Consider the following 26,007-nt stretch of genomic DNA (forward strand, 5'->3'; position numbering starts at 1 on the left):
ATGCAAGGGATCTTCAATAAGCTTATAAACAGATTTTTCATAAGAAAACTTGGGAGATCAGATGATATTGGACTTATACATTTAAAGTGCCAAAAGAAAAAAAAACTCATAAAACTATAAAGCAGGAATTCCATATCCAGGAAAATGTCCTTTAAAAGTGAAAAGAAATTAAAACATTTCCAGATAAACAAAAGCTGAGGGAGTTCATTATCCCTAGACTTGCTCTGCAAGCAATGTAAATGCAGTCCTGTAGGTGGAAATAAAAGGACATTAGAAGGTAACTCAAAGTCATATAAAGAAAAAAATAATTTCAGGAAAGTAATTACAGAAATTATTATTTTATTATTGTTGACTTATTTATAGCTCCACATAAATAAGTTCTCAATATAATTTATAATATTAATGCATTAAAATTATCTGTTTATACCTGTGAATATACAATGTATAAAAATGTACTTTTCTGATATTAATAACTGAAAATGGGTGGGAATAGAACTGTTTAAAAAGCAGTTTTATATGTTTTCAAGGTTAATCTGATATAAATTAAAATTAGAATGCTGAAATATTAGAATGCTAAATGCAATTCCCATTTAACCATTAAAAATGGGTAAATACATTACATGAAAGGAAATTAGAAATTTAAATTCTTCACTAAAAAAAACTAATGTAATTAATGGGCTCCAATTAAGGGGTTTTTAAAAAAATTATATATATAATATATATATAATGGTTTTCCAATTAAGTTTTTTTTTTCAAATTTGAAAACTATTCCATAAAAATAACCTGTCAAACATTCCCAACATTTCTGTCAATTATTCTGTCCTAGAGACAAAAATGGAAGAAGTGTGGTTTCCTTTCTATCTCCTTCTTCCTTCAGCTCCATTAAATACCACTGTTCGGCCTTCTGCTTCCCAGGAGGACAACTTCAACAATTTCTACTGAAGTTTGCAAAGCAGTAGTTTTTTTTTTTTCTTTAAAATTTATTGTTGGTTGTTCAAAACATTACATAGTTCTTGACATATAATATTTCACACTTTGATTCAAGTGGGTTATGAACTCCCATTTTTACCCCGTATACAGATTGCAGCATCATATCGGTTACACATCCACTGTTTTACATATTGCCATACTAGTGTCTGTTGTATTCTGCTGCCTTTCCTATCCTCTACTATCCCCCATCCCCTCCCCTCCCATCTTCTCTCTCTACCCCATCTACTGTAATTCATTTCTCCCCCTTGTTTTTTATTTTCCCCTTTCCCCTCTCTTCCTCTTGTATGTAATTTTGTATAACCATGAGGGTCTCCTTCCATTTCCATGCAATTTCCCTTCTCTCTCCTTTTCCCTCCCACCTCTCGTCCCTGTTTAATGTTAATCTTCTTCTCATGCTCTTCCTCCCAACTCTGTTCTTAGTTACTCTCCTTATATCAAAGAAAACATTTGGCATTTTTTTTTTAGGGATTGGCTAGCTTCACTTAGCATAATCTGCTCTAATGCCATCCATTTCCCTGCAAATAGTTGGTACTATCAATGACCTGGAGATTTGCTCAATGTGCATTAAACTCCAAATAAGTTCAGGAGCACACAACAAATATCAAAACTGTTAGTTTCATAACATAAGGGAATTTATATAACATGTATTCATTGTTTCCCAATATGATCTAATGAAGTATCTGATTTCCACTAAAAAAAATTTAATGTCAGATATGATAAAGGGATCAATTATTTATTCTGTTTCCTTCTTTATCTGTTACTATGTTTGCAAATAGTTTCAGTATAATCAAGAAAGTTTTACCCTTAGAGAACTAAGAACATGCTCTCGAATTTTCTTTGTCTTAAAACCATCAACAATAGGGTTCAGGAAGGCGGGTACCACAGGGTACATATTTGCAATGAAGATGTGAACTTGGGGGGGCCACATTATGTTCAAATCGATGAGTCAGGAAAGTGAAGCCAGCAGTAGAGTAGAAAACAACGAGGACACAGACATGGGAGCCACATGTGCCCAGAGCTTTCAGACGGTCTTCTCTGGAGGGAAGACGAAAGACTGCACGGAGGATTAGAGCATAAGAAAAAGCCATGAAGAGACAATCACAGGAACCAATCACAAACGCTACACTGAGGCTATAACGCTTGGTGGCTCCTATGTCCACACACGCCAGCTTCACCACAGCCATGAACTCGCAGTAGGTGTGTGCGATGATTTGAGTTCTCCAGTGGGGGGGGGGACTTGAGCAGGATGGGGTGTGGGGAAAAGAAGGCTACTCCCCACACCAGCACAGCAGCTCCCATTTTGGCAATGCGACTGTGGGTGAGAACTGTGGCATGATGCAGTGGGTCACAGATAGTCACGTACCGGTCAATGGCCATGGCCAAAAAGAAGCCCGATTCCATGGCAGCAAAACTGTGGATGAAGAACATTTGAGCCAGGCAAGCATCAAAGGCAGTGTGGTGGGCTCCCAGCCAGAAGACACAGAGCATGCGCAGCAGCGTGGACGCGGACAGCACCAGGTCAGGGACTGAGAGCATGCACAGGAACAGCAACATGGGCTCCTGGAGACTTCGCTCTGCCCTCACCACAGCCAGGATGGTCACGTTCCCCACCACAGCCACCACATACATGGAGCAGAAGGGAATCCCAATCCAGACGTGCAAGTGCTCTAGCCCTGGGATGCCCATCAGCAAGAAGCTGTTTGGAGATATTTCGGACTTATTGGCTGGTTCCATGGTGCAGCTGCCTTCTGTCTTCTGTGAAAGAATCCTCTGAAGGCAAAAGTGTTCTGCCAAAGTCATTACCATGAATCTGAAAACAAACGAAAAACGTGTCTGGAAGATTCCAAACCATCACATTAGAAAGCTTTCTAAACTTAGAGTAGGGAGGGGGAGAGGGGAAACTTAGTGATACTAACAAAAAACCATGCAGCCAGGCAGAAGGCACTAGCTGCACAAGTCAAGAATCTGATGAATTTCCTTTAAAATTGTTGCTAATTATCTGTGAACAATAAAGTAAAAAATGAAAAAAAAAACTAAACTTAAGACAGTAATGAAGAAATTTAGGGATACACAATCTTGTTCCTCTCGAGTCCCTGGCCATCCAGACAATACATGGATCAGTATATGATCACAAGTCTGGCTACAGTTGTCCAAGCAAAGCATATAACTGGCTGCACTGCTTAAAGTTCTGCACATTGGGAGGAATTTCCTTCACCCCTGTTCATGGATGTCCCAGAAAAGGGCTGCAGTACTACTGCTGCCCATATTCAGGCAGTGCCAATGTATCATGTGGAACCCTCTGTAGCCAGGCCCAAGTCTTCTCCTCTTTTGTTAACTGATCTTAGGGTATCTTGAAAGGTAAAGTTTTGAAATGTCTTTGAATATACATGTCAGATGATTTTAATGTGCTCCAAATTTTATCTGTATATCTACGCCTTTATCTCTCTTTATCCATCTCTGTCATTGGAGCAATATATCATGACTCGTAGTAGAGATAAATATACTAAGATGTATTATCAATGAGTTTGATTGTATTTGACAAGAAAACCTCCAAGTTTTAATAAAGATTTTTTTTTTTAATAGTGAAATGTACTGAGGCGGGAGGATCATGATTTCAAAACCAGCCTCAGCAACTTAGCAAGGCACTTAGCAACTCAGTAAGACCCTGTCTCTAATCAAAAATTAAAAATGGCTGAGGATGTGACTCAGTGGTTAAGCACCACTGGGTTCAATCCCTGGTACGGAAAAGGAGAAGGAGAAGGAGAAGGAGAAGAAGAATCTAATTTATGTGACTTCAGATAGGTCATCAATAGATTATATAGAAACAGAAAAATATAGTTTACCAGCATGCACCTGTGAACATCACTACTCCATGCATACTTGCTGGCTAGATGAAAGGTATAAGACTTTAACACATCTCTGTGAAGTGAGTGGAAGGTTTCAGATAATCCTGAAGAATAGTGGAATTTCATTTGTTTGCATTTATTCTTTTCTCCTCACAAACATTTTTTAAATGACAGATATGCTTCAAGAGGATTGAGAAAATATCACTATGTAGTTTCTAAAATGACATACGAATTCAGACATCATTTCACTATCACATACTCATGACCTAAAAATAGGATGATATGCTGCATGATAATTATATAGCTAAGAGTACAGGATTGGGTTCCAGAATGCTGGGTTCAAGTTCTAACTGAGCCCTTAGCCAGATAAATTTGAACAATGTACCTTACCTGTATATATTTCAATTTTCACATGTATCATTCCAAAATCACAGTGTTCTTGAGATTAAATGTGATAATACATGTAAAGCCCTTAGGCATAAATATTAAACAAATGTTAACTATTATTAAGATAGTACAGTCCTTTATCTTTTTAAAAATGTTGTGGTTTTTTATACCTTTATTTTATTTATTTTTATGTGGTGCTGAGGATCGAAATTAGTGCCTCAAACATGCTAGGCAAGTGCTCTGCCACTGAGCCACAACTGCAGTCCAGTCCTTTACCTTTTGAAAAGAACATAAGCACATTATCTCATGTGATACCTTTAAATTTAAAGAACATGATCTTTTTCTCTAGCTTCTCCTCTTATCTATTCTTCTGTCTTTATAAACTACTTATCTTCTATTTCAGTCTTCTACTTCATGCACTCCTCAAAAAAGTGCTTGAAGTCTCATTGTCAATCCACCCCATGCCAGATACTGAATGTCTAGAAACTAGTCCCATTGTTTTTGTTTGTTGTTGTTGTTGTTGCTCTTTGTTTGTTTTTGTTTCTGGTACAAGAGATTGAACCTAGGTTCACTTAACCACTTAGTCACATACCCAACCCTTTTTATTTATTTATTTATATTTTGAGACAGGTTCTCACTAAGTTGCTGAGGGCCTTGCTAAATTGCTGAGGCTGGCTCTGAACTTGCAATCCTGCCTCAATCCCCTGAGCTACTGGGATCATGGGCATGTGTTAATACCATCCAGCTGGTCCTAGTGTTTTATAATCACCGTACTACAAAGATTCTAATTATCTCATCATCAACATTAAGATTATTGCATTACTTGCTTCATCTATCCTTACTCTTATGTGAAAGTTTTTAAAGTAGATCTTAGATGAAATGTCATTTCACTTCTTATTTTAATCATCCTCCAAAATGTCAGTATTCTCCCATATAACCATAATGTCATTGTCCTCACATTGTTATTTGGAAACTGTATCAGTTAAGCCCTCCAAGAAGCATTAAATTGGTATTAAGTGTGCAAGAGATTTATTGGATGAAAGAAAAGGAGAAAGCAAGATTGAGTGAGAAGGAAGCATAGCACCATTATGCAATTGAAATAAAACCTCTGCCCGCTCACCAGGAAACTCTGGACTCACAAGGGACAAGATACTTGAGCAGAAATGCCCAGGCCCATGTACCACATTCTTGTTCATGCCTTGGCTAAGAAGAAGAAAAATACTGAGGACTCTGGCTGCTGTCAGCTAACCACAAATATAGCTAGGGAACAGATAATTTTTTCATTGACTACCATGGACTCTTCTGTAAATACACAACTTTTCCTTATCAATATGAATTTCCCCTATATGGAATTTATGCAGGAAAAACAAACATATGCCTAATTATTTTCCTTCCTATTACTAATTTTGATAATAATGAGTTATATCCTAGCTATTCTCTATGACCAATAAATTGTTGAATTGTATTTTGTGTTTTTATTTATATTGCTTTTGGTTTTCTAATTTTAGTATAATATTATAAACTCAAGGATTTTGTTTTGAACCATATTTAAGAATGGAATTTACTAGAAAGAAGTGGAAATTTCAGTATAAAATTAAAAACATCCATTTATTCCACTACTCTTTACTGAAATTTTGATGAAAATAATGAAGCATTTGGCTCCCACCAAACAGCTAAATGCATAGATAACAGAATTATAAATCCTCTCGTGGAACTCCCTTACTTAATTAAATTAAGAACTATAATTTTAAATAATTCTATCATTTTGTAAATTTGTACATTCTCCTTCCATTATGTATGTCAAATTATTATGGTTTCCATTCCTCCATTTAAATCCTCTCCTTTCTTTTCTATATATCTAGCTGCAATTTTTAAATTTTTATTTTGAAATAAATTCAGGTTCATAAAACATTGCAAAAACACAGCACAATGATTTTCCTAACATTTTTCACCCAGTTTCCCTGGAGCAAAGTCTTGTGGCTATTTTGGAATACATGGCAACCTTTAGAAGTGATGCCACTAATAAAGACAGTGGAATAAAAGATTGAGGGAACCTGGGTCCTGCCATACCAACTGAAGACTTCCTGCTTTGGATTTGCTATTCATGGGAGAGAAATAAAGTTCTTTTCGTGTAGCTGCTATTTTGAACATTCTGCTATATACAGATTAATCTCTTCTTAACTGATACCTAGGCCTCATGCCCATCCAGTACCATCATTCTTACAGCACTCTGTATTATATTATTATTTTTTAAAATGTTTTTTTAAGAGAGAGAGAGAGAATTTTTTAATATTTATTTTTTTAGTTTTCAGCAGACACAACATCTTTGTTTGCATTTGATGCTGAGGATCGAACCCGGGCAAGGTGAGCGCGCTACCGCTTGAGCCACATCCCCAGCCCTGTACTGTATTATTTTAATGCCTATTCTCCCTTACCATGTTGTGTTATTTCATAACATTGTGGGGAAGGAGTTATGTCCTGAAATAATGGCTTCTGATATCCATGCTAAGCAGCCACTAAAACTTCACACAGTTATACAGTTTACCTACTTTATAAACCCAATATGTGAGTCAACATAAATTAACCTTTATTATATATAATTCCTATTTCAAATCATCTTAGAGTTAGAATGCCTGACGTTTGCCTTGAAATCAGATGTGCTTTGACTATTCAGTAGCTCTCTACCTAATTACAGTATATCACAAATTTCCTATATTCTAATAGTATCATCTGATCACAGTACTTGGTTGTAAGGTAAACAGGGTGGGAATTGACACTGTGACAGGAGATATCAGAGTGATTTTCTCATGGTCTCATGCTGGTGAGTTATAGTATTGAATCAGAACTAGCAAATATAGTCTCTGGATTCTGCTCCATGTTTCTACTATATAATACATGGCAAAAGAAGCATCTTCATAGAATAAATGTCCACATGGAATATTCTTTAAAATCTTACATTTTAACACATGATGACTTCCAAATTCTTTAAATCACATTACTTTTAGTACCTCATATATAGTTTATTTATTTTCACTATATAATATGCATTTCAAAATAAGTAGTGAAATTTTTGACATGTATCATCAGGCATCATCTCGATGCCATCAGAGAAATCACATACTTCCAACTAAATCTACATTCTAAATGATTACTAAAGATGAAGCTGTATTATTTTTATGGTTGTTGCCAAGTCAATTTTGTGATTTCCCCATTTTTGTAAGTTAATTGAGACCAATATTATATTACTTACTCCACAGTATATTTTTACATTGTGAATACAACATAATCTTAACAACAAGAATTACTACAGCTAGTGTTTACTTTTTGTTTCCTATTGCAATTCATAAGTCACACACAACATTTAAAATAAATTCTATTTGGTTTATTTACAAAAGCTGTTTAGTCAAGTGTCCAAGGTAAACTGTAATAATCACATGATTGTATTTTCACTAACATAAAAAATTAGGTAGGTTGTTTTTATTATAACAAGACATACACATATAATCAGAATATTCTGTAACTAAACCAAAATTTATATGTTTACTGGGAGATGAGATAATTACTCTAGAATTGCCATGGAAACTAGGACATTTTCAGGCAGACATCATTGAATCTTTATGACCATTTATGTTACTATTTCCCTATGTTTCAAATTTGCTTATACAAAAATGTTGCTAGACTGCTAAAATAATTCACAAATTATTGCACAGTTATTACCTTGCATTTGGTTCCCAGAAATGCAAAATTCATGCCTGCATAGAATATTTCTAAACATTTTTTTCTCATTTACCATGTGCTTGCTAATGTAAAAACACTGCTAGCATTTATAAATAGGAGCATATAATATAGAATACATATGATTTTCCTCATTTGTTGGCTTTTCCTTTTTTTTTTTTTTTTTTTTGGTCTCATTGAGCTACATGTAGTTTGATAGCTTGACTGAGAAACTGGTTGTCTTTCTTTTCACTGTTGTGAGTTCATCATGCAAAAACACAAACAAAAACAAAGGAGGAAGAAATGAGAAATTTTCCCATCTTGTTCTCTCAAAAGAAAAATCCAGGGCATTTGGGTCTTAGAGATCTGGATTCCCCTTTCCCTAGAATAGAGGGCTTTTGTTTCTATAAATACAGAATTCAGAAATCATTGTGTTTGAATGAGAGGAAGGGTAAGGGTAATTTAGCGTTAAATGAGTAGTAGCAAATTACCCTGGAGAGGTGGGAGGGTTGGGGTTCTTGAGGCCATTAGCTTTTCAGTCTTCATACTGGAAGAAACAAAGCCTCTAAAAAATGTGATGTGTGTATGTCGGGGACAAAGCATGATGTTGTGGAACCACGGAGTAAGCTCTGTGTCAAAACTGGTCAGGTAGAGAGAGGATGCTGTCACCAGAGAAACACTCTCAAACGGATTACACAAACTGAGCAAAGAGAGTTAAGAGTTCAGCTGTGTGGCACAGTAACACTGCCTATATATGGCTGTTTATATAAGAAATGAAATACACTGAAATTCAATAAATTTAAAAATTCACTTTCTTATTCATACTAGTCACATTTAAAAGGTTCAAAAAGGTTCAACGGCCACGTTTGGCTAATGGCTACACTACCATGTTAACCATCACAAAATAGATTATTTCCATCATCACATAAAATTCTATTGGACAGATTTTCTCCCCAAACTATGACATAATAAGAATGGAAAAAGTAAAAATTGACTGAAATTTTATTTCCCACTAAGATGTCAGTTGAAAAGTTAAGAAATACAACACTTACAAATATCTAGTTTTGAGGAGAAAATTATGATTGTCCCCATTATATTTTTTCTCTCTCTCTTCCATCAAAATATATACCTATAATCCTCGAAATGTCATATGGTAAGTTCCTATAGCAAAAAGAAAAGTAAAAATGTTCCTGTGGCCTCTGCTAAAGTAAAAGTAACTGCACTTAAAAGTAAGATATTTCCTCAAAGCCAGTATTTTATCTATATAAAAGAAATGTCTCTTTGAAAGCATTGGACATCTACCCAGGCAATAAGGAAGGAGAAATGACCAGAGAAGTGGGCCAAGGATTTTGGAGCCTTATTCCCTGACAGGTGTTTACTAATGCTGATGTATAACTAATATACGAGAAGCTAAAACAAGCTTCATCGGACTCATGGATATAAGAGGGACAGAATTTAGAACTTAGAACCCACCAAAGAGGAGGCTCCCCAAAAAACATCCCAAGTTTCATTGGAAGTCCTTAATAAGGGGCTATATGCCAAGAATGAACAAGAAATGGATCCACCCTCATAAGGATGAAAGCCCTATTTTAAACTGAGGCAATACTTGTATGCATGAAGGTAATCTCAAAGGACTAATGCCTCTAACTGAGTTATCTTACAGAGAAAATTTGGCTTACTTTTGGAGAAATGATATTTTTCCAGTCTCAATTTTCTTGGTAATTTCTCATATATAATATCTAGAATTTACTAAAAGCACAGGATTACAAAGGGATAAGATTAACCCAAATCTAGAGATATGATAAATGATTTTCTCACCAATTTTCGAATAATGATGATATCAGATATAAACTTTATGAAAGTTATGATTATTTTGTCCAAGTCATTAAAAGACAAAATTTAGAATTTAGGCCAAGTTTTTCTTCTGTTAGGTACAGGGTCTCTCTTCTAGTGCCTAAGTCTTTGATCCACTTTGAGTTTTGTGCCGGGTGAGAGATAGAGAAATTTGATTTAATTTTGCTATGTATGGATTTCCAGTTTTCCCAGCACCATTTGTTAAAGAGATTAACTGTTCTCCAATGTATGTTTTTGGTGACTTTGCCTGGTATGAGATAACCGTATTTATGTGAGATTATCTCTGTATTTTTAATTTTGTACCATTGGTCTACATGTCTGTTTTAGTGCTAATACTTTGTTACTATAGCTTTGTATTTTTTTTTTTACTATAGCTTTGTAATATAGTTTAAGGTCTGGTATTGTGAGGTGTCCTGCTTCACTCTTCTTGCCAGGGATGGCTTTGGCTATTCTGGGCCTCTTATTTTTCCAATAGAATTTCATGATTGTTTTTTCTTGTTCTATAAAGAATGTCATTGGGATTTTAATGGGAATTGCATTAAATTTGTATAATGCTTTTGATAGTATGGCCATTTTGACAATATTAATTCTGCCTATCCAAGAACATGAGAGATCTTTTCATCTTCTAAGTTCTTCTTGAATTTCTTTATTAAATGTTCTGTAGTTTTCATTGTAGAAGTATTTCACCTCTTTTGTTAGATTGATTCACAAGTATTTTATTTTTTGAGGCTACTGTGAAAGGGGTAGTTTTTCACTGATGTATAGAAATGCATTTGATTTATGAGTTTTTGCTGAATTCATTCATTAGTTCTAGAAGTTTTCTGGTGGAATTTTTGGATCTTCTAGATACATAACTGTGTCATTGGATCTTCTAAATATAGAATTATGTGATAGTTTGAGTTCTTCTTTTCCTATCCATATTCCTTAATCTGTCTAATTCTTTAGAATGTCTAATTGCTCTGGCTAGTGTTTCAAGAATTATGTTAAATAGAAGTGATGGAAAGAGGCCATCCTTGTCTTGTTCCAGTTTTTAGAGGAAATGCTTTCAATTTTTCTTCATTTAGAATGATACTGACCTGAGGCTTAGTATAGATAGCTTTTACAATGTTGAGTTATGTTCCTTCTATCCCTAGTTTTTCCAGTGTTTTGAATATGAGAGGGAGCTGTATTTTGTCAAATGTTCTTTCTGTATCTAATGAGATGATCATGAAATTCTTGTTTTTAAATCTATTGGTGTGATTAATTATGTTTCTTGATTTCCATATGTTGAACCAACCTTGTATCCCTGGGTAAAGTGTAAGAAGTAAAATGAAGAATCAATAAATGGGATGGATTCAAACTAAAAAGCTTCTTCTCAGCAAAGAAAACAATCAATAATGCGAAGCAAGAACCTACAGAAAGGGAGAAAATCTTTACTACACTCACCTGGAATAGAGCAATAATCTCCAGCATATACAAAGACTCAAAAAACTAACAAACATATGAAAAAATGTTAAACATCTCTAACAATTAGAGAAATGCAAATGAAAACTCACTCCAGTCAGAATGGCAATTATCAAGAATACAAGCAACAATAATTGTTGGCAAGATTGTGGGAGAAAAGATATACTTATACATTGCTGGTGGGACTGCAAGTTGGTGTGCCGCTCTGGAAAACAATATACAGAGTCCTCAGAAAACCTGGAATAGAACCACAATTTGACCCAGCTATTCCACTCCTTGGTTTATACCCCAAATCAGCATACTAAATCAGCATACTACAATGATGCAGCCACATTAATGTTTGTAGCAGCTCAATTTACAATAGTTGAATTATGAAACCAAACTAGATGCTCTGTAACAGGTGAATGGATAAAGAAAATGTAGACATAAACACAATGGAATATTACACAGCCTTAAAGAAGAATGAAATCATGGCATTTATAGGTAAGTGGATGGAGCTGGAGAATATCATGCTAAGGAAATAAGCCAATCCCCCCAAATCAAATGCCAAATGTTTTCTCTGATAAACAGATGCTGATCCATAATGCAGGGAGCTAAGAAAGAATAAAGGAACTTTGGATTGGGCAGAGGGGAGTGAGGGGAAAGGAGGGGGTATGTGGGTGGGAAATATGGTGGAATGAGATGGACATTATTAACCTATATACATGTATGATTGCAAGACTGGTTGACTCTGCATCATGTACTGTCAGAGGAATGAGAAGTTGTGCTCCATTTATATGCAAAGTGTCAAAATGCATTGTGCTGTCATGTATAACTAATTAGAACAAATAAAAAACAAACAAGAAATAAACCAAAAGTGATTTTTAAAAAAAGAATTTCTAGAACTGAAAAATCCAGAACAGAGATTACAAATGAAAACATAAAAATGAAAACATAAAAAAGAAGCATAGGAGAAATATGAGACATATATTTATTTGAAGCCATAGATGAAGGGAAGAAAAAGGGAATGAAACAGATGCAATAATTGAAGAAAAATAACTAGGGATGTCCAAAATTGGCATAAAGCAACTAATTCGGTATGTTCCATGAAATCTAATCAGGTTGAGCAAAAAAAAAAAAAAAAAAGTAGCAATAGTAGCATCAAATTCCTACCCAGAAACTTCATGGAAAACTTCTGGAAACCAAAACAAAAAAGAAACCTAACATCATCCCTCTCTCCATAGCTCAATGGTAATCTTGAAAATTGTTAGCTTTTGCAATGAAAATCAGTAGTCTGGCTGTCACAGGGAGAGAGAGAGAATTATTAGTATGAAACCTTTCTGGAAGCTCATTGTAAAGCTCTATTCTCGTGGCTTTTATTTATTTGACTCAACACAGAGCTGTGAGAACAACCTAATCTCCAATGCCTCTATTTAAAAAATCAGCAAAAATCACTTAACAACACACTCACTGAATCAGCATTATGAGTTGGGGCTCACAAGTGACTGATTCAAAAAATCTAAAGGAAAACTTGAGAAATGATATTCCAAAAAGGATTTTGATAAACTCTAACGTGTATCTGGGAATACAGAAGACCACACATATGCACAAGGCTCTTAGAAGTCCTAGGTTGGAGGCATTTCAAGAAGAGACCTGAAAAAGCCCTAATTCATCCCCTGTAGTTGACATGATGACTCTGGGCGAGCGAGGATTCAGGAGGAAAGTGTTACCAACTGTCTGCTGGAGCATTGCAAGTGCACTCCAGAACACACAGAGCCCTTCAGCAAGGCTGGGAGGCATGTTCCTGGCAAGGTATTTAAGAACATCCCTGTGCAATCATTAGAGGACTATTTAGCTAACTAAGCAGAGGTGTTGGTGGCCACACAACAAAGAATACAAATTTTAGAGAATTATTTCAGGAAAGACACTAAAAAAATGATAACAAAAATAACAGAAGATACAACAGGTGTTGGGTAAATCTAATTTCCACAGTTGACACAATATATTAAGATGTCCAATTTTTTTTTTTTTGAGAGAGAGAGAGAGAGAGAGAGAGAGAGAGAGAGAGAGAGAGAGAGAATTTTTTTAAAAAATATTTATTCTTTAGTTTTCGGAGGACACAACATCTTTATTTGTATGTGGTGCTAAGGATAGAATCCATGCCAGGCGAGCGCGCAACCGCTTGAGCCACATCTCCAGCCCCAAGACGTCCAATTTTTAACACAAAATAAAACAAGAAGGGCCCATTCAACAAGAAATAACAAACAAGGTAGCAGAAACTCTTCTTGAGGCAGTCTAGATGTTGGAATTAATAGAAAACTAGTGCAACCTAGCACACTTGAGGCAACTCACGAGCACAATTTCATCAGTTGTTATATGTGCCCTCAAAGAACTAAAAGAACTAGAAAGAATTCAAAGAAAATATGGGATAATGCTTCACCAAGGAGAGAATTATTTTTAATTAAAATAGTGGTAATTATTTTTATTTAAGAACCTAGTTTCATTTTTGGAGTTGAAAAGTACAACTAAAAATTAAGATTCATCAAAGGGGCTAAACAGATATGAACAGGCAGATGCTTCACAAACTTTTTCAGTGAGGACATCAAAAGCAGGACCACACAAAGACAACATAAGAAAGAAACTACAGAAAAATATTCTTCTTGAGTTGCCACAAAAATTATCAATGCAAACAAACAAATCCAGCTACATATAAAAAGGATTATACCCATGACCAAGTGGTATTTATCCCAGCAATGCAATGTTGGATCAATATATCAAAATCAATCAATAAAATATAGCAAATAATCAAATGAAGAGAAAATGCATAATCACATCAATAGATGCAAGAAAATAATGGGAAAAAATCCAGTGTAATTTTATGATTAAAAAGTACCCAATAAACCAGAAATAGAAAGCATTTCTGCAATCTCATGAAGGACAACTATGGCAAAATGACAGTTAACATCTTGCTTAATGTGAAAGACTGGATGTTTTCCTTCTGATATAAGGAATAAGACAAGAATGTCCACTTTCACAATTTCTAGTCAACAATGTGTTGAATAAAAGATCCAAGAGCAACTAGGTTAAAAAAAAAGAATAAAATATGTACAGATTGGGAAAGAAGAAGCAATATGATTTTATACAGAGAAAATTTTAAGGAACATACATACACAAAAAATACTATTAGCACCAATGAAGTCCAGCAAGGATGCAAAACATAAGATCAATATTTTTTTAAAAAGTGTATTTCTACACATTAGCAATGAACATTCATGAAGAAAATGGTTCCATGTATAACAACATCCAAGAATAAAATATCTAGGAATAAGTTTAATAAAAGATATGCAATACTTGGACACTGAAAACCATAAAATATCATAAAAGAAATTAAAGATCTAAAATTCTAAAATTCCAAGCTCATGAATTGGAGGACTTAATTTTAAAATGGCAATACTCTCCAAGCTCATCTACTGGTTCAATATAATCTTCACTGAACACCAACTGTCATTTTTGCAAATAATCCTAAAAATTACATGGAAATTCAAGGGACCCAGAATTGCCAAAACAATCTTAACTTTTTTTTTCTTTTTCTTTATCTTTTCACTTTTGACATTTTGGATCAAACTCAGGACTTTGCACATAAGCGACAAGCACTTTATCATTGAGCTACTTCCAAGCCAATCTAAAAATAATCTTGGAAGGAAGAAGAAAGCTAGAGGATTCATAATTCCTGATTTCAAAATTCACTATAAAGCATCGTGTACATCCATGAGAAAGTGGTGATAACTAGAACAAGATATATTTCCTGCTTGTATAATTATATTAAAATAAATTCTACAGTCATATATATATATATATATATATATATATATAACTAAAAAGAACCAATAAAATAATAAAAAAACAGACAAATGGGGGAAAAAGCTATAGTAATCAAGAGAGTATAATACTAGCATAAGAATGGATACATAGATCAATAGAACAGAATTGGGAGTTGAGAAGTAAATTCATATGTTCGTGATGAGTTGATTTCTGACAAGATCACTGAAACAATTCAACAGAGAAAGTATAGTCTTTCAGTAAATTATGCTATAACTACTGTATATTCAGAAGCAAAGGAATAAAATTGAACTCTCTCCTCAAAACATATAGAACAATGAATGTAAAATGGATCACAGATGTAAATAAAAAATCTAAATTATGAAATTAGCTAGGTACAGGGTGCACATCTATAATCCCAGCTACTTGGAAGGCTGAGAGGCAACTGTCAGGTTAGTCTGGGCAATTTAACATAAACAAAATTAAACAAAATGTGGGTGTAGCTCAGTTGTAAAGTAGTCCCCCACCCTGAATTCAATCCCCAGTACTGCAAAAAAAATAAAAATAAAAAACCTCTTTGAAGAAAACGTACAAGTAGATATTTGTGAACTTGTATCAGGCATCGCTTTCTTAAATATGATACCAAAAGCATAAGCAGTAGGACTGGAGATATAGCTCAGTTTGTAGAGTGCTTGCCTTGCATGCATAATGGGAGGGGTGGCGGTCAGGCAGCAAAGGAAAAAAGTAAGTAATTTGAAATTCATCAAAATTTATTTATTTTTTACCATGGAAGCATGAAGACAAGACACCAAACTGGACAAAATATTTACAAATCACATATCTGTAAAAATACTTCTATCCAGAACATATACATTTTTACAATTCAAAAATGTACAAATAACTCAATATAAAAATGGGCAAATGATCTGAATAGATATTTCTCCAAAGAAAGTATATGACTAGCCAATGAGCTCAGGAAAAAAATTCTCAATATCATTTTGTAATTTAGGAAGTACAAATCAAAAATGTAATGAAATACCCACTAGGATGATTAAATTTTAATAATTACAGATATTAATAGGTATTGGTAAAAATGTTGAGAAATTGGAAACTTTATCCACTGCTAGTGAGAATATGACATGTTGACGTTTCTTTGAAAAACAGTCTTAACAGTGCTTAAAGATTTTTAAATATAGTTATCACATGACTCCTCAATTTAACTCCTAAGTAAATGCCTGATAAAACTAAAGACATAGGTCCACAAAAATATTTGCATATAAATGTTCTTAGAAGTCTTATTCCTGAAAACCAGAATGTAGACAGAACTCAAATGTCTACCAAGGAAAGAAAGGATAAACAAAATGTGATATAGCCATACAATGGAATATTAATTGGTCTTGAATGAAGAGCTGTTACTTACTACAATATTGATGAACTTTGAAAACATCATGCTATGTGAAATAGGCTGCTCACAGAAGATCATATATTGTATGATTTCATTTATATGAAAAGTCCAGAATATATAAGTCCATATATTGTGGCAGAAAATATGTAAGTGGTTGCCAGGACTGGGGACAGGAATGTAGAGTACCACTAATGGGTATGAAGTTGCTTTTTGAAGTGATGAAAGTATTCTGAATTTAGTTAGTGTCAATAGATGAATATACTTATACTTTAAAACAATTCCATGTTTAAAAGGAGTGAAATTTATGGTTATAAATTTTATCTAAAGGCCAGGAATAGTGACACATGCCTGTAATCCCTGTGACTTGGGAGACTGAGGCAGGAGGATCGCAACTAAGTGAGGCCCTGTCTCAAAATAAGCCTCTGTCACTAGGGATGTGGCTCAGTAATTAAATGCCCCTGTGTTGAACCAAAAAAAAAATTATGTCAATAAAACTGTTGAAAAACAATACCTACATGGAAAACTATAATGCACTACTGAAAAAAATCAGAAGATGAACATAATGGAGAAGTATTGTATGTACCTGGATTAGAAAATTACATATTGAACATAGGTAAATTCTTCCTTAATATATCTTAATATTCAATGTAATTCCAATAAAGTCCAAGCATATTCTCCAATATACATAAAAAACAGTCATGAAGAAGTAAGACATTGTAAAAGTAGAACACACAAGGAAGTCATATTTTACTAGATCTGAAGGTCATTATGGAATTATATCAATTAAGGCATTGCAATGTTGATGTTCAGTTAGATAAATAGATCTATGACTGTCTTAAGGGCCTTTGCTCAGCCACAGGGCCCAGTATTCTTTCCACATAAAACTATGAAAACAGTAAGTGGAGGGGACAATAGCAACTAGTATGCCAAGCCACAAACATGGAAAAACACTTTTGATTTTGCATAGGACCCTAATTTCCTGCCTAGCTGCCCAGATTTCTGCAGAGATTTCATTATCCTCACAATAACATGACCCTATATTTTACATTTTTAAAGCTTTTGAACCACACCTATCACATTATGGCAGTATTTAACAGGGCACCTAGGGAAGCTGTAATCCTGAGGAGCTGAGTAACGTCTAGTGGCTGGGTATGTAATGTGTTTTGGCATAGTTTCTGTTTAGTGCAAGCATCTCCCGGAAGGCTTAGCCTTCTAACCTAATTTAATCAGAAATGAGCGGCTCCTCTGGGGATGTTTCATTCCCTCTTGTTACACACTCCTTTATTGTTGAAAACCCTTGCAGTTCCAGTATACAAAAGAAAATTCTCCATTTTTTTGCTTAGGATCAGCTAACTGTATTTTACATGTTGTCGACTCCTGTGTCCTGCGTGGTGTATTGCCTTCATTCAATCTCTTGTTTGTTTCAATAGTTGTTACTTGTGTATTCTTTTGAGTACTGTAAATCTATCCTGAGCTTCACCCAAAGTCTTTGACAACACTACTTAATTCAATTTCTTTATTTGAAAGTGGATATAAAAATATGCCATGCAAAACTGTAACAGACTAGGAAGTATGTGAATATGTGATATGAAGTGTTTTCAATCATAAGGTCAGATTTCCATATTAGTTAAGGTTGGATAACTGCTATAACAAATAAACACCAAGATCCCAATGTCCTGAAACTGTACATATTATTTCTCACTTCTGTACCAGACTAGGCTTCTCTCAGTTGGAGGTGGGGAAAAGAGGATCTGCTGTTTACATTGTTGTTTGGTAACACAGGTTGCTGTAGTTTCTGTCATTAAAATGGGGCTTTCTTCCTGAGTCTCCTGAGGAATGAGAATTCACTGAGAAGTGGAAAATGAGCATGTGGAAATTTCATGGAGCAGGCCTGGAAGAGGCATATATTATTTCCACTGATTTCCATTAACTAGAATTCAGTTGCATGACCACTAAATGAAAGAGAAGCTGAGAAACACAGTTTTCTTGAATGCCCAGGAAAAGGCTTCATAATATGCTAGCACCACAGTACTGAAGCTGTCTCTTTTCATGGTCATTTAGGTTGTTCTCTTTTATGCACAATCATTAAATTTATGTTTAAGTCTACTCAGAGAATGAACGGAACCAAGTGAATATGAATGAATTATTTGAAAACAAAGAGGAAATGGCTTCCCATAATCTGAATTTGGTTCAGACAGAGTGTAAAAATGAAATCCTATAAAAAAAGGGGGTGGTGGTACGAATTATCTACCAAGTTGTGGTAAGCAAGTGGGTGATGAAATGCAGGGAGGAAAAGCAGGATTTGTGTGAAGACTGCAGCCCAGTGTATGGAATGGAGGTGAACTATTACAACAAGTCTTGGAAAATTAGGCATATAGAAATAGCTCAAATAGCTGTGAATAACTGCAAGCAAAAGCAGCAAACTTCAAAAAGCAAACAAAAATGAGAATCACTTAAAGTAATAACCCACTTTAAAAAAAAAAAAAAACAAGAAAAACTAGTATCTTTTCTTGCCAAGATTTTCAGCCACCACCCCACGGGTAGAGGGCTACTTAACTCCAAAAATAGCAAAAGAGTTTTCAAAAATTATCTAATAAAACCTTGTTTTCTCCAGGATTTCAGCCACCTTATAAGCCAATTATACTTTTACAAGATCCAGTTTATATTAATGCTACCCTTCTTCTTGTTTCTTCTTTGCAAGAAGGTAGGAAAAAAATATTCATAGTCTAACAAGTAAAAATGTTCATTGTTTCTTCTAATTTTTATTGAATATAGGAAAATAAGTATGTTATCATGTACAGTAAGTTCAGATTATGGGTGGCATACCACAAACAGGAATAAAGTAAATGGAGTAAGGTAACATAGACCCCACCTTAGCTCTGGTGTTCATTGTATGAAATTGAGTCATACAAATATCTTCTTTCATTTTTAAATGAGGAGTGAAAAGGAAATACTTCTAAGGGACCACAAAGTACCAAAGTACCTTAATTACATAATAACATAAAATATTTCACAAAGTTGTGCATAGTTCTGATGCCCAACTTCTCTTGGGCTTATCTCTGATTTTCTGCTGTGCCGCTGATGGAAAGTGTCATGTACAAGTCTCCTCTGTTCTGTCTTCACAGCCTCAAGGGCCAACTGGAATCATTTGCAAAGGCTGCTTGAAAGGGAGGGGGAATCAATGCTGCTGGGGACAAATCTCTGTCACAAATGTCTAGCCTGCTGCCCTTCAGAGCAACATTTGTAGGAAGCATTCTAAACTCTTCTCAGAAGTCCTGGTAGAATCAAGTGCCTGTTCCACAGAGCACATTATTTAATGGGAAGAGAGAAACATGCATTATTTTACTTGAGTATTCACGAGCCATTTTGACATATTTTAATCAATTTTTTTCATTAGTCTCTTGGGATGGTATCGCCATTCTCAGAGATTTCAACACATACAAAAGGTCAACAGATCCCTCTAACCTGAAAGCAGATTATCATAACCTTTCCCCCTGAGGTCAACAGCAAAAAAAAAAAAAAATGATACTATACCTGAAATTCCCCAAGGTTTACACCGTGATTTAAACACTGACCTTGCCCCCAACTAATATGTGTGCACTGTTTTTCTATATTTGGCCCATACTGATAGATGTAAGGACATAAGAGAAGACAATTTATTTCAGGAAAAATGGTGTTTGTAAAATATCACTTGAAACACTCAAACCTCAATCAAGTCTAATTTATCACTTTCATCATCAGCCTGACAGTGTTTTGGATAAGTGCATGTATCATTTTTCTGAGATAGTGAGAGAAAAAATACCATCACGATCACTGTTTCTGAATCATTTAAAGTAACTGACCACTTAGAAAGGGCTTCTATTTATTTCATTTCTGTTGTTTCTCTTTAATGAAAAAATACTATACTTGCTGTGTTTGATATGAGTGGTTTTCAACTGACCTTTCTGAGAAGATAAAATAATAAGTCTCATAACCCTGGTATTCATTAACACAAGTCATGAATATGGTCTTACATTTATTGGTCTCCACACATTCGAGCAGTCCAGCTAAACTACCCATCTGTTTCGTGCCAAGTCTATTTTTTCAAATGCATATATTTTATTTTGATTCTTTTGCCTTACATTTCCTCTCCATCTAGTTGTTCTGGGTAACCTTATATATTTTCTTGTCAAAGTATTGTCTCCTTCTCATGGGTGGCTGTTAACGTCTGCTACAATATTTTTTTCCCCGGATAAAGTTCCAGTGTCCCTCTATTTATGGTCCTCTTTTGTCTACTAATGTGGTTTCCTTGAAATGGCAACAAAAGAGAAGAGGAATGTGGCTGCAGACAAGATGAGGCTGTTCATTAGAGAGCCAAACCACACTCCACCATGTTGTCCTGTGGGGAGATTTTTATTCATTGAATAATTAGCTGAGAAAATAACATTCTTTTATATAAGCAAATTCTCTTTTTTTGCCCTTTTGCGTGTCTCTATAGTATAGAAGTAATAACTGGAACTAGAGCAAATGAAAAACAATATAATTATGTTATTCCTGTGTTTTACTTATTTATATGCCCACCAACTTCAAAATGTTTTTAATAAAATTCGTAATAAAGGCAGAATTTTCATAGGGCATTCAAAAATAAGAATGAAAGGACAAACTGTATAAAATTTGAACTTTTGGTGTATATGGAAACATTTTCATATACAAAGTAAAAATCTGTATGTTATATCCTTAACTTTACCATCTGGAGAAATCTGAATACTCAGACTAAATGGATTCTGATAGCACACACGCACTTAAAAGCACTCCACTATGCATAGTTGGCACAGCTGACTGGTTAACAATGGATCAGAATATAATTACAGTTAGGGACTAATCTAGCACACAGAAACTTGGCTCTGTTGGAGAGCTGTGGGTTGAGAAAAGGAAACAGGTAATATCGTAAATGCAGAAAGAGGTGGGGAGAACTGTATTTGGGATTAACTTTGAAGAAGCCCTTTTATCCAAAGAGGTTATTATCTTTCCCCTCATATGCACATTGCTTGATGTTGTTTTTTTTGGGGGGTGGGTTTGTTTGTTTGTTTACAATAAAAAGAGCTGGAGTTCCAGAATAGAAATTAATTAAGAAATGCAAATAATTAAAAGATATTAAATAAGCATCAGTCATTTATACTGTAGGCCAGTTAGATGGCTTGTGTTCAAGGTATGAAGAATTTGATATATTATCTGATAAGGGCAAGGAACAGAAGGGCAGGAACAACAGTAGCAGTATCATAGGGAGACTGGAGTTAGGTAATTTGGGAACAGTTTTCACGCTCTCTGTCCTTGACCTAACCCAGCAATAGTACCTCAGTATAATACAGAATGATCCTGGTTTTGTCACTGGTCTTCATTCAAATGAAACTCAAAACACGTGAATGGATACATATATACATAAAAGTCATCACTACTTTTTGGTATTCACTCACACCCTCTGCAATATGCCCTCAAACACCAATATTTCTAGGTACTTTTTTTTTAACCATCAACTAATATTACATACACTGTACCAGAGATTCTCAGAGTTTAGATCCCAGACCAGCAGTATTGGCAGGGCCTGGGGTCGTACCAGCTCAAACTCTTGAGCTCCACTCCAGATATACTGGATCTGACATTCCAAAGATGGAATCCGGTGCTTGAACTACTCCTCCAAGTATGATGTGGATAAAATTTGAGAGCCACTGCTTTACTCCATTCACTATAGCCTAAGCAGTTTAATTTCCTTTGTTTTTAGCTTTTACTCTTACATTTTCACCTGCCTTGAGTTAATATTCTTTCCCCAACTTTTATGTGTAAAACACTAGCTACCTTCTCAGATCCCACTAAAATGCCAACTTGTCCATGAACTGCTCATCTGAAAATGGGATGCAATGATTTTTTGTGGCATACTTAAAGAGCTAAATTTGTCCTGGACTTGGACATAATTAATAGGAATTACAAATCTTCCCAGTGGAAGAAAATCCAAAAGTTGTAATTCCTATAATATTTACAGGGGAAATATCAGGGTTCAATTTTAGAATCTATCTATCTTAAAGTCTAACACCTCTAGCTATTGGCCCTTTTTACTTTAGATTTACTGTAGGCACACCTAGGTGTTAGTAATCTATCACCATTCTGAAAGATGTAGAACACTGGTTCAGAAATGTGAGTCTTAACCAGAATTACCTGGGGGGCTTAGCAGGTGTGTGCCACATTTTATCAAGGAAAATTATTTTGTTTCATATAAACCAAGAACATGGCTAACGGTTCACAAGGACATGAATGAGTATAATCACAAGGACGTATTATTCACTGAATGACAAGGTTGAAGGCAGCATTAAGGATCTAGAGTCCCCATTCTTTCTAGTCTGATATCTTCCACGTCTAGGATTTTTATCTTCAGCTTTGTGGCTTGGTGGTCACAGATGGACCCTACAGCTCCAGTTGTTAATTCTTTACTGTACTCCTTAAAGCAGGAAAGGATACAGTATGGAGTTAATAGAGGACTTCTTTTCAGCCTGGTCTCACCTTTCATCAAGGGAAGAAGATTATTTTAGTCTCCCCCATAATCTTCCTGTAAGGTCTCCTCAGCTTCAATTTGGTCTTTATTCATATATGTCTGTATCCTGCCATATATATTGCAACTTGATCAACCTCCCTTTCAGACAGTATCTTATGAATATTTCTACACAAAAATATATACAGATTTACTTCTTTTCATCTAATTGCTTCACAGTTTTAATTTAAATGGCTATTCTATCATTTATATTGTTTCTGAATTTTTTTGTTCTTTTTTTGTTTTGTGACAAAGTATACTGTGTGAATTTATATTGAAAATTAAATCCTAAAAGTAGCATTGCTGCTGTGGTTTGAATCTGAAATGTCTCCCAAAGTCTCATGTGTTCAGAGATGGAGCTTTGGGAAAGGGGTGGGATCATGAGGGCTCTGGCCTCATCAGTAGGTGAATCCACTGATGGTCGAATGGACTACTGGGAGAGGAGACCAAGGTCAAGGAAGTAGGTCACTGGGGGCATGGCCTGTAAGAATCCTAGTTACTTTCTTGCTGTGACTCGGCCCCCAACCACAAGGAGCTGAGTAACTTCCCTCTGCCATGCCTTCCTTCATGATTTTTCTGCCTTGGAGCCAGCTGGCCATGGATTAAAACCTCAGAAACCATGAGCCAAAATAAGTCTTTATTCCTCTAAGTTGTTTTCTCAGGAATTTGTCACAATGATGCAAATATGACCAACACAATATTGTTGACTAAAGACTCTAATTCTGCAAAATTGCTCAAACAATCCAGCATTAGTTTATATGTCCACCAGTGTTAATTCATCAATATTAGTTATTAAATATTAAACTTTTTTGAAAGTTTTTTTTTAAATCTGGTAGGTTAAAAAAGTATAGTATCACTTTAGTTTGCATTTATTGTAAAGCACATGAAATACCTTTCAATAGGTTTTAAGTTTTCTGCAAATTGTTTATTCTTATATTTTGCTGATTTATGTTACAATGTCTATGTTCTTACTAATATATACATGAACTCTTGGAATTTCATAGAAATTAGTCCTTTTATTTTCATGTGCTCATGCCAATATTACAATAGGAACCTGGCAGATATGAGGAGAATACCCAGAATTTGAGACCACCACAGAACATTAAAAGATTTCAGAAGGGTGTCTGGGAGTCCAAAGTCTGTTGATGAAATTGAACATTTAGAACGTAAATGTAGATGGGGAAAACAAGGGTAGAAAATGGTAAAAGCAAAATTTCTAAGTACATCAGAGAAATAACTCTGATTATATTAATTAACTGGATAAAATTTACATTAGACAAATTTCATATTTGGAAATAGACTCAGAGAACATAGCATTTCCTATCCTTAGAAATTCTCAGATGTTCTAATTCATCTTTTATGTGAATACATTTGGATGTTTGTTTATACATAAATGAGGTTAAGACGAGGCAGATTAGGCCTCTAATCTATCATGGGGAGAGGGAAAACATTATGTTTCTATATGGAACAATTCCCTTGAAGAAACAGACTTCCTGATTTGAAACATTTGCTTCAACAAAACATTTTGAGGCATAGGTCCATTTCATAACTTATGCCTATGTTCACGTACATTAGTTAATTCTTTTCCCCAAACTAATTTTTCTTTTAGTTGGATAGATTAGGACTATGGCTAATAAATTTCATAATCAGATGCCTTATTTAATTCATTAAATGGACTTCTTTAATATGATTGGTAATAGGCAGAACAGTCATATAATTAGGGATATGTAAGGTGTACAAGCAATGATACACCAATTGCCTATGCAAATTCATGTAAACTGCTATAGAATGATCTGATTAAGTGATTAAATTCTGTTTAGCTATTCAAAGGCCTAACCTATGTTTGCAGTTTATAAGATCAAGCTAAATAATTTTTCTGGGACAAAAAGCAATATTACGTACCCCACACTATAAAAACAAAAACAGAAGAAAAAAAGGGGAAAAAAAAGCATCATGATAGAAACTGTTGACCATATATACTCTATGTATTCTGACAATAGTGTCAGCTATCTTCATTTACAGCAGAACATTTTTTGAAAAAATTGAATTGTATTATGCCAAAGATGAGTCACTATATTATTTGAAATTTAGATCCTGAAAAACTTCTAACAATGTAAAATGATTGGTTGAAATTAATGATTTGCTCAAGTGTAATTATGAAATTGCTAATATAATCGTTATAAAAATGTAAGAAGGAAATAATAATTAACTAACTCAACTTAATCAAAATATTATTGGAAAGTTAACTAACTTTATGATGCTAAAAGAGTTAGTCAGGACAGCCACTTAATACCAGGGAGAAAACTTCTAAACTAAATAAAACAAAAATCTCTTGACATGAATATTAGCTGCCTTCTCCAGTTTCTTTCTTTCTTTCTTTTTATTTTTTTAATTTTTCTTCTTTCAATTCCCTCTTCCTCCACCACCCAGGCTTCTTTGAAACTGCCATGCCTTCATTTTCAATGTTTCCTTTGATTTCTAGCACATTTGTCCTGTTAACTTTCCTTAAAATATACTTCCCACTCCCTAGATTAAATTTTGTCCTTCAGATATGACCTGAGACATCATTACCATCTCCACAGATTCCTGGCCCCTCAAGACTGAACTAGGTGTTCACCTTGTGTGCCTGCTTTCCTCTCTCACAGCACATAATATGCAGGAAATGTTCACTTGTCTGTCTGATGAGTCTATTAGTCCCTTGAAGAAAGAGCCTGTGATAACCACATAGTAAATCCTCAATAAATATTTATTGATGAACAAATAAATATCAAGAGGATAAAATTGAAGCCAGGCAAGGTGATGCACACCTGTAATCCAAGCGGCTCAAGGGGTTGAGTCAGGAGAATCGCCAGTTCAAAGCCAGTCTCGGCAACTTAGCAAGGCCCTAAGCAACTCAGTGAGACCCTATCTCAGAATGAACTATAAAAAAAGGCTGGGGATGTGACTCAGTGGCTAAGTGCCCTTGGATTCAATCCTCAGTACCAAAAACAAAAAGAGGATAAAATTAATTA

At 34.8% G+C, this 26,007-nt stretch overlaps 1 pseudogene; it reads right to left on the bottom strand.

Moving 5' to 3' along the window:
- Positions 1 to 1,226: 1,226 nt before the first annotated feature.
- On the bottom strand, positions 1,227 to 2,795 carry LOC101965299 (olfactory receptor 52M1-like; annotated as a pseudogene).
- Between the last annotated feature and the right edge of the window lie 23,212 nt (positions 2,796 to 26,007).

The sequence above is a fragment of the Ictidomys tridecemlineatus genome, chromosome 8, assembly GCF_052094955.1.
Source record: "Ictidomys tridecemlineatus isolate mIctTri1 chromosome 8, mIctTri1.hap1, whole genome shotgun sequence".
Classification (NCBI taxonomy): Eukaryota; Metazoa; Chordata; class Mammalia; order Rodentia; family Sciuridae; genus Ictidomys; species Ictidomys tridecemlineatus.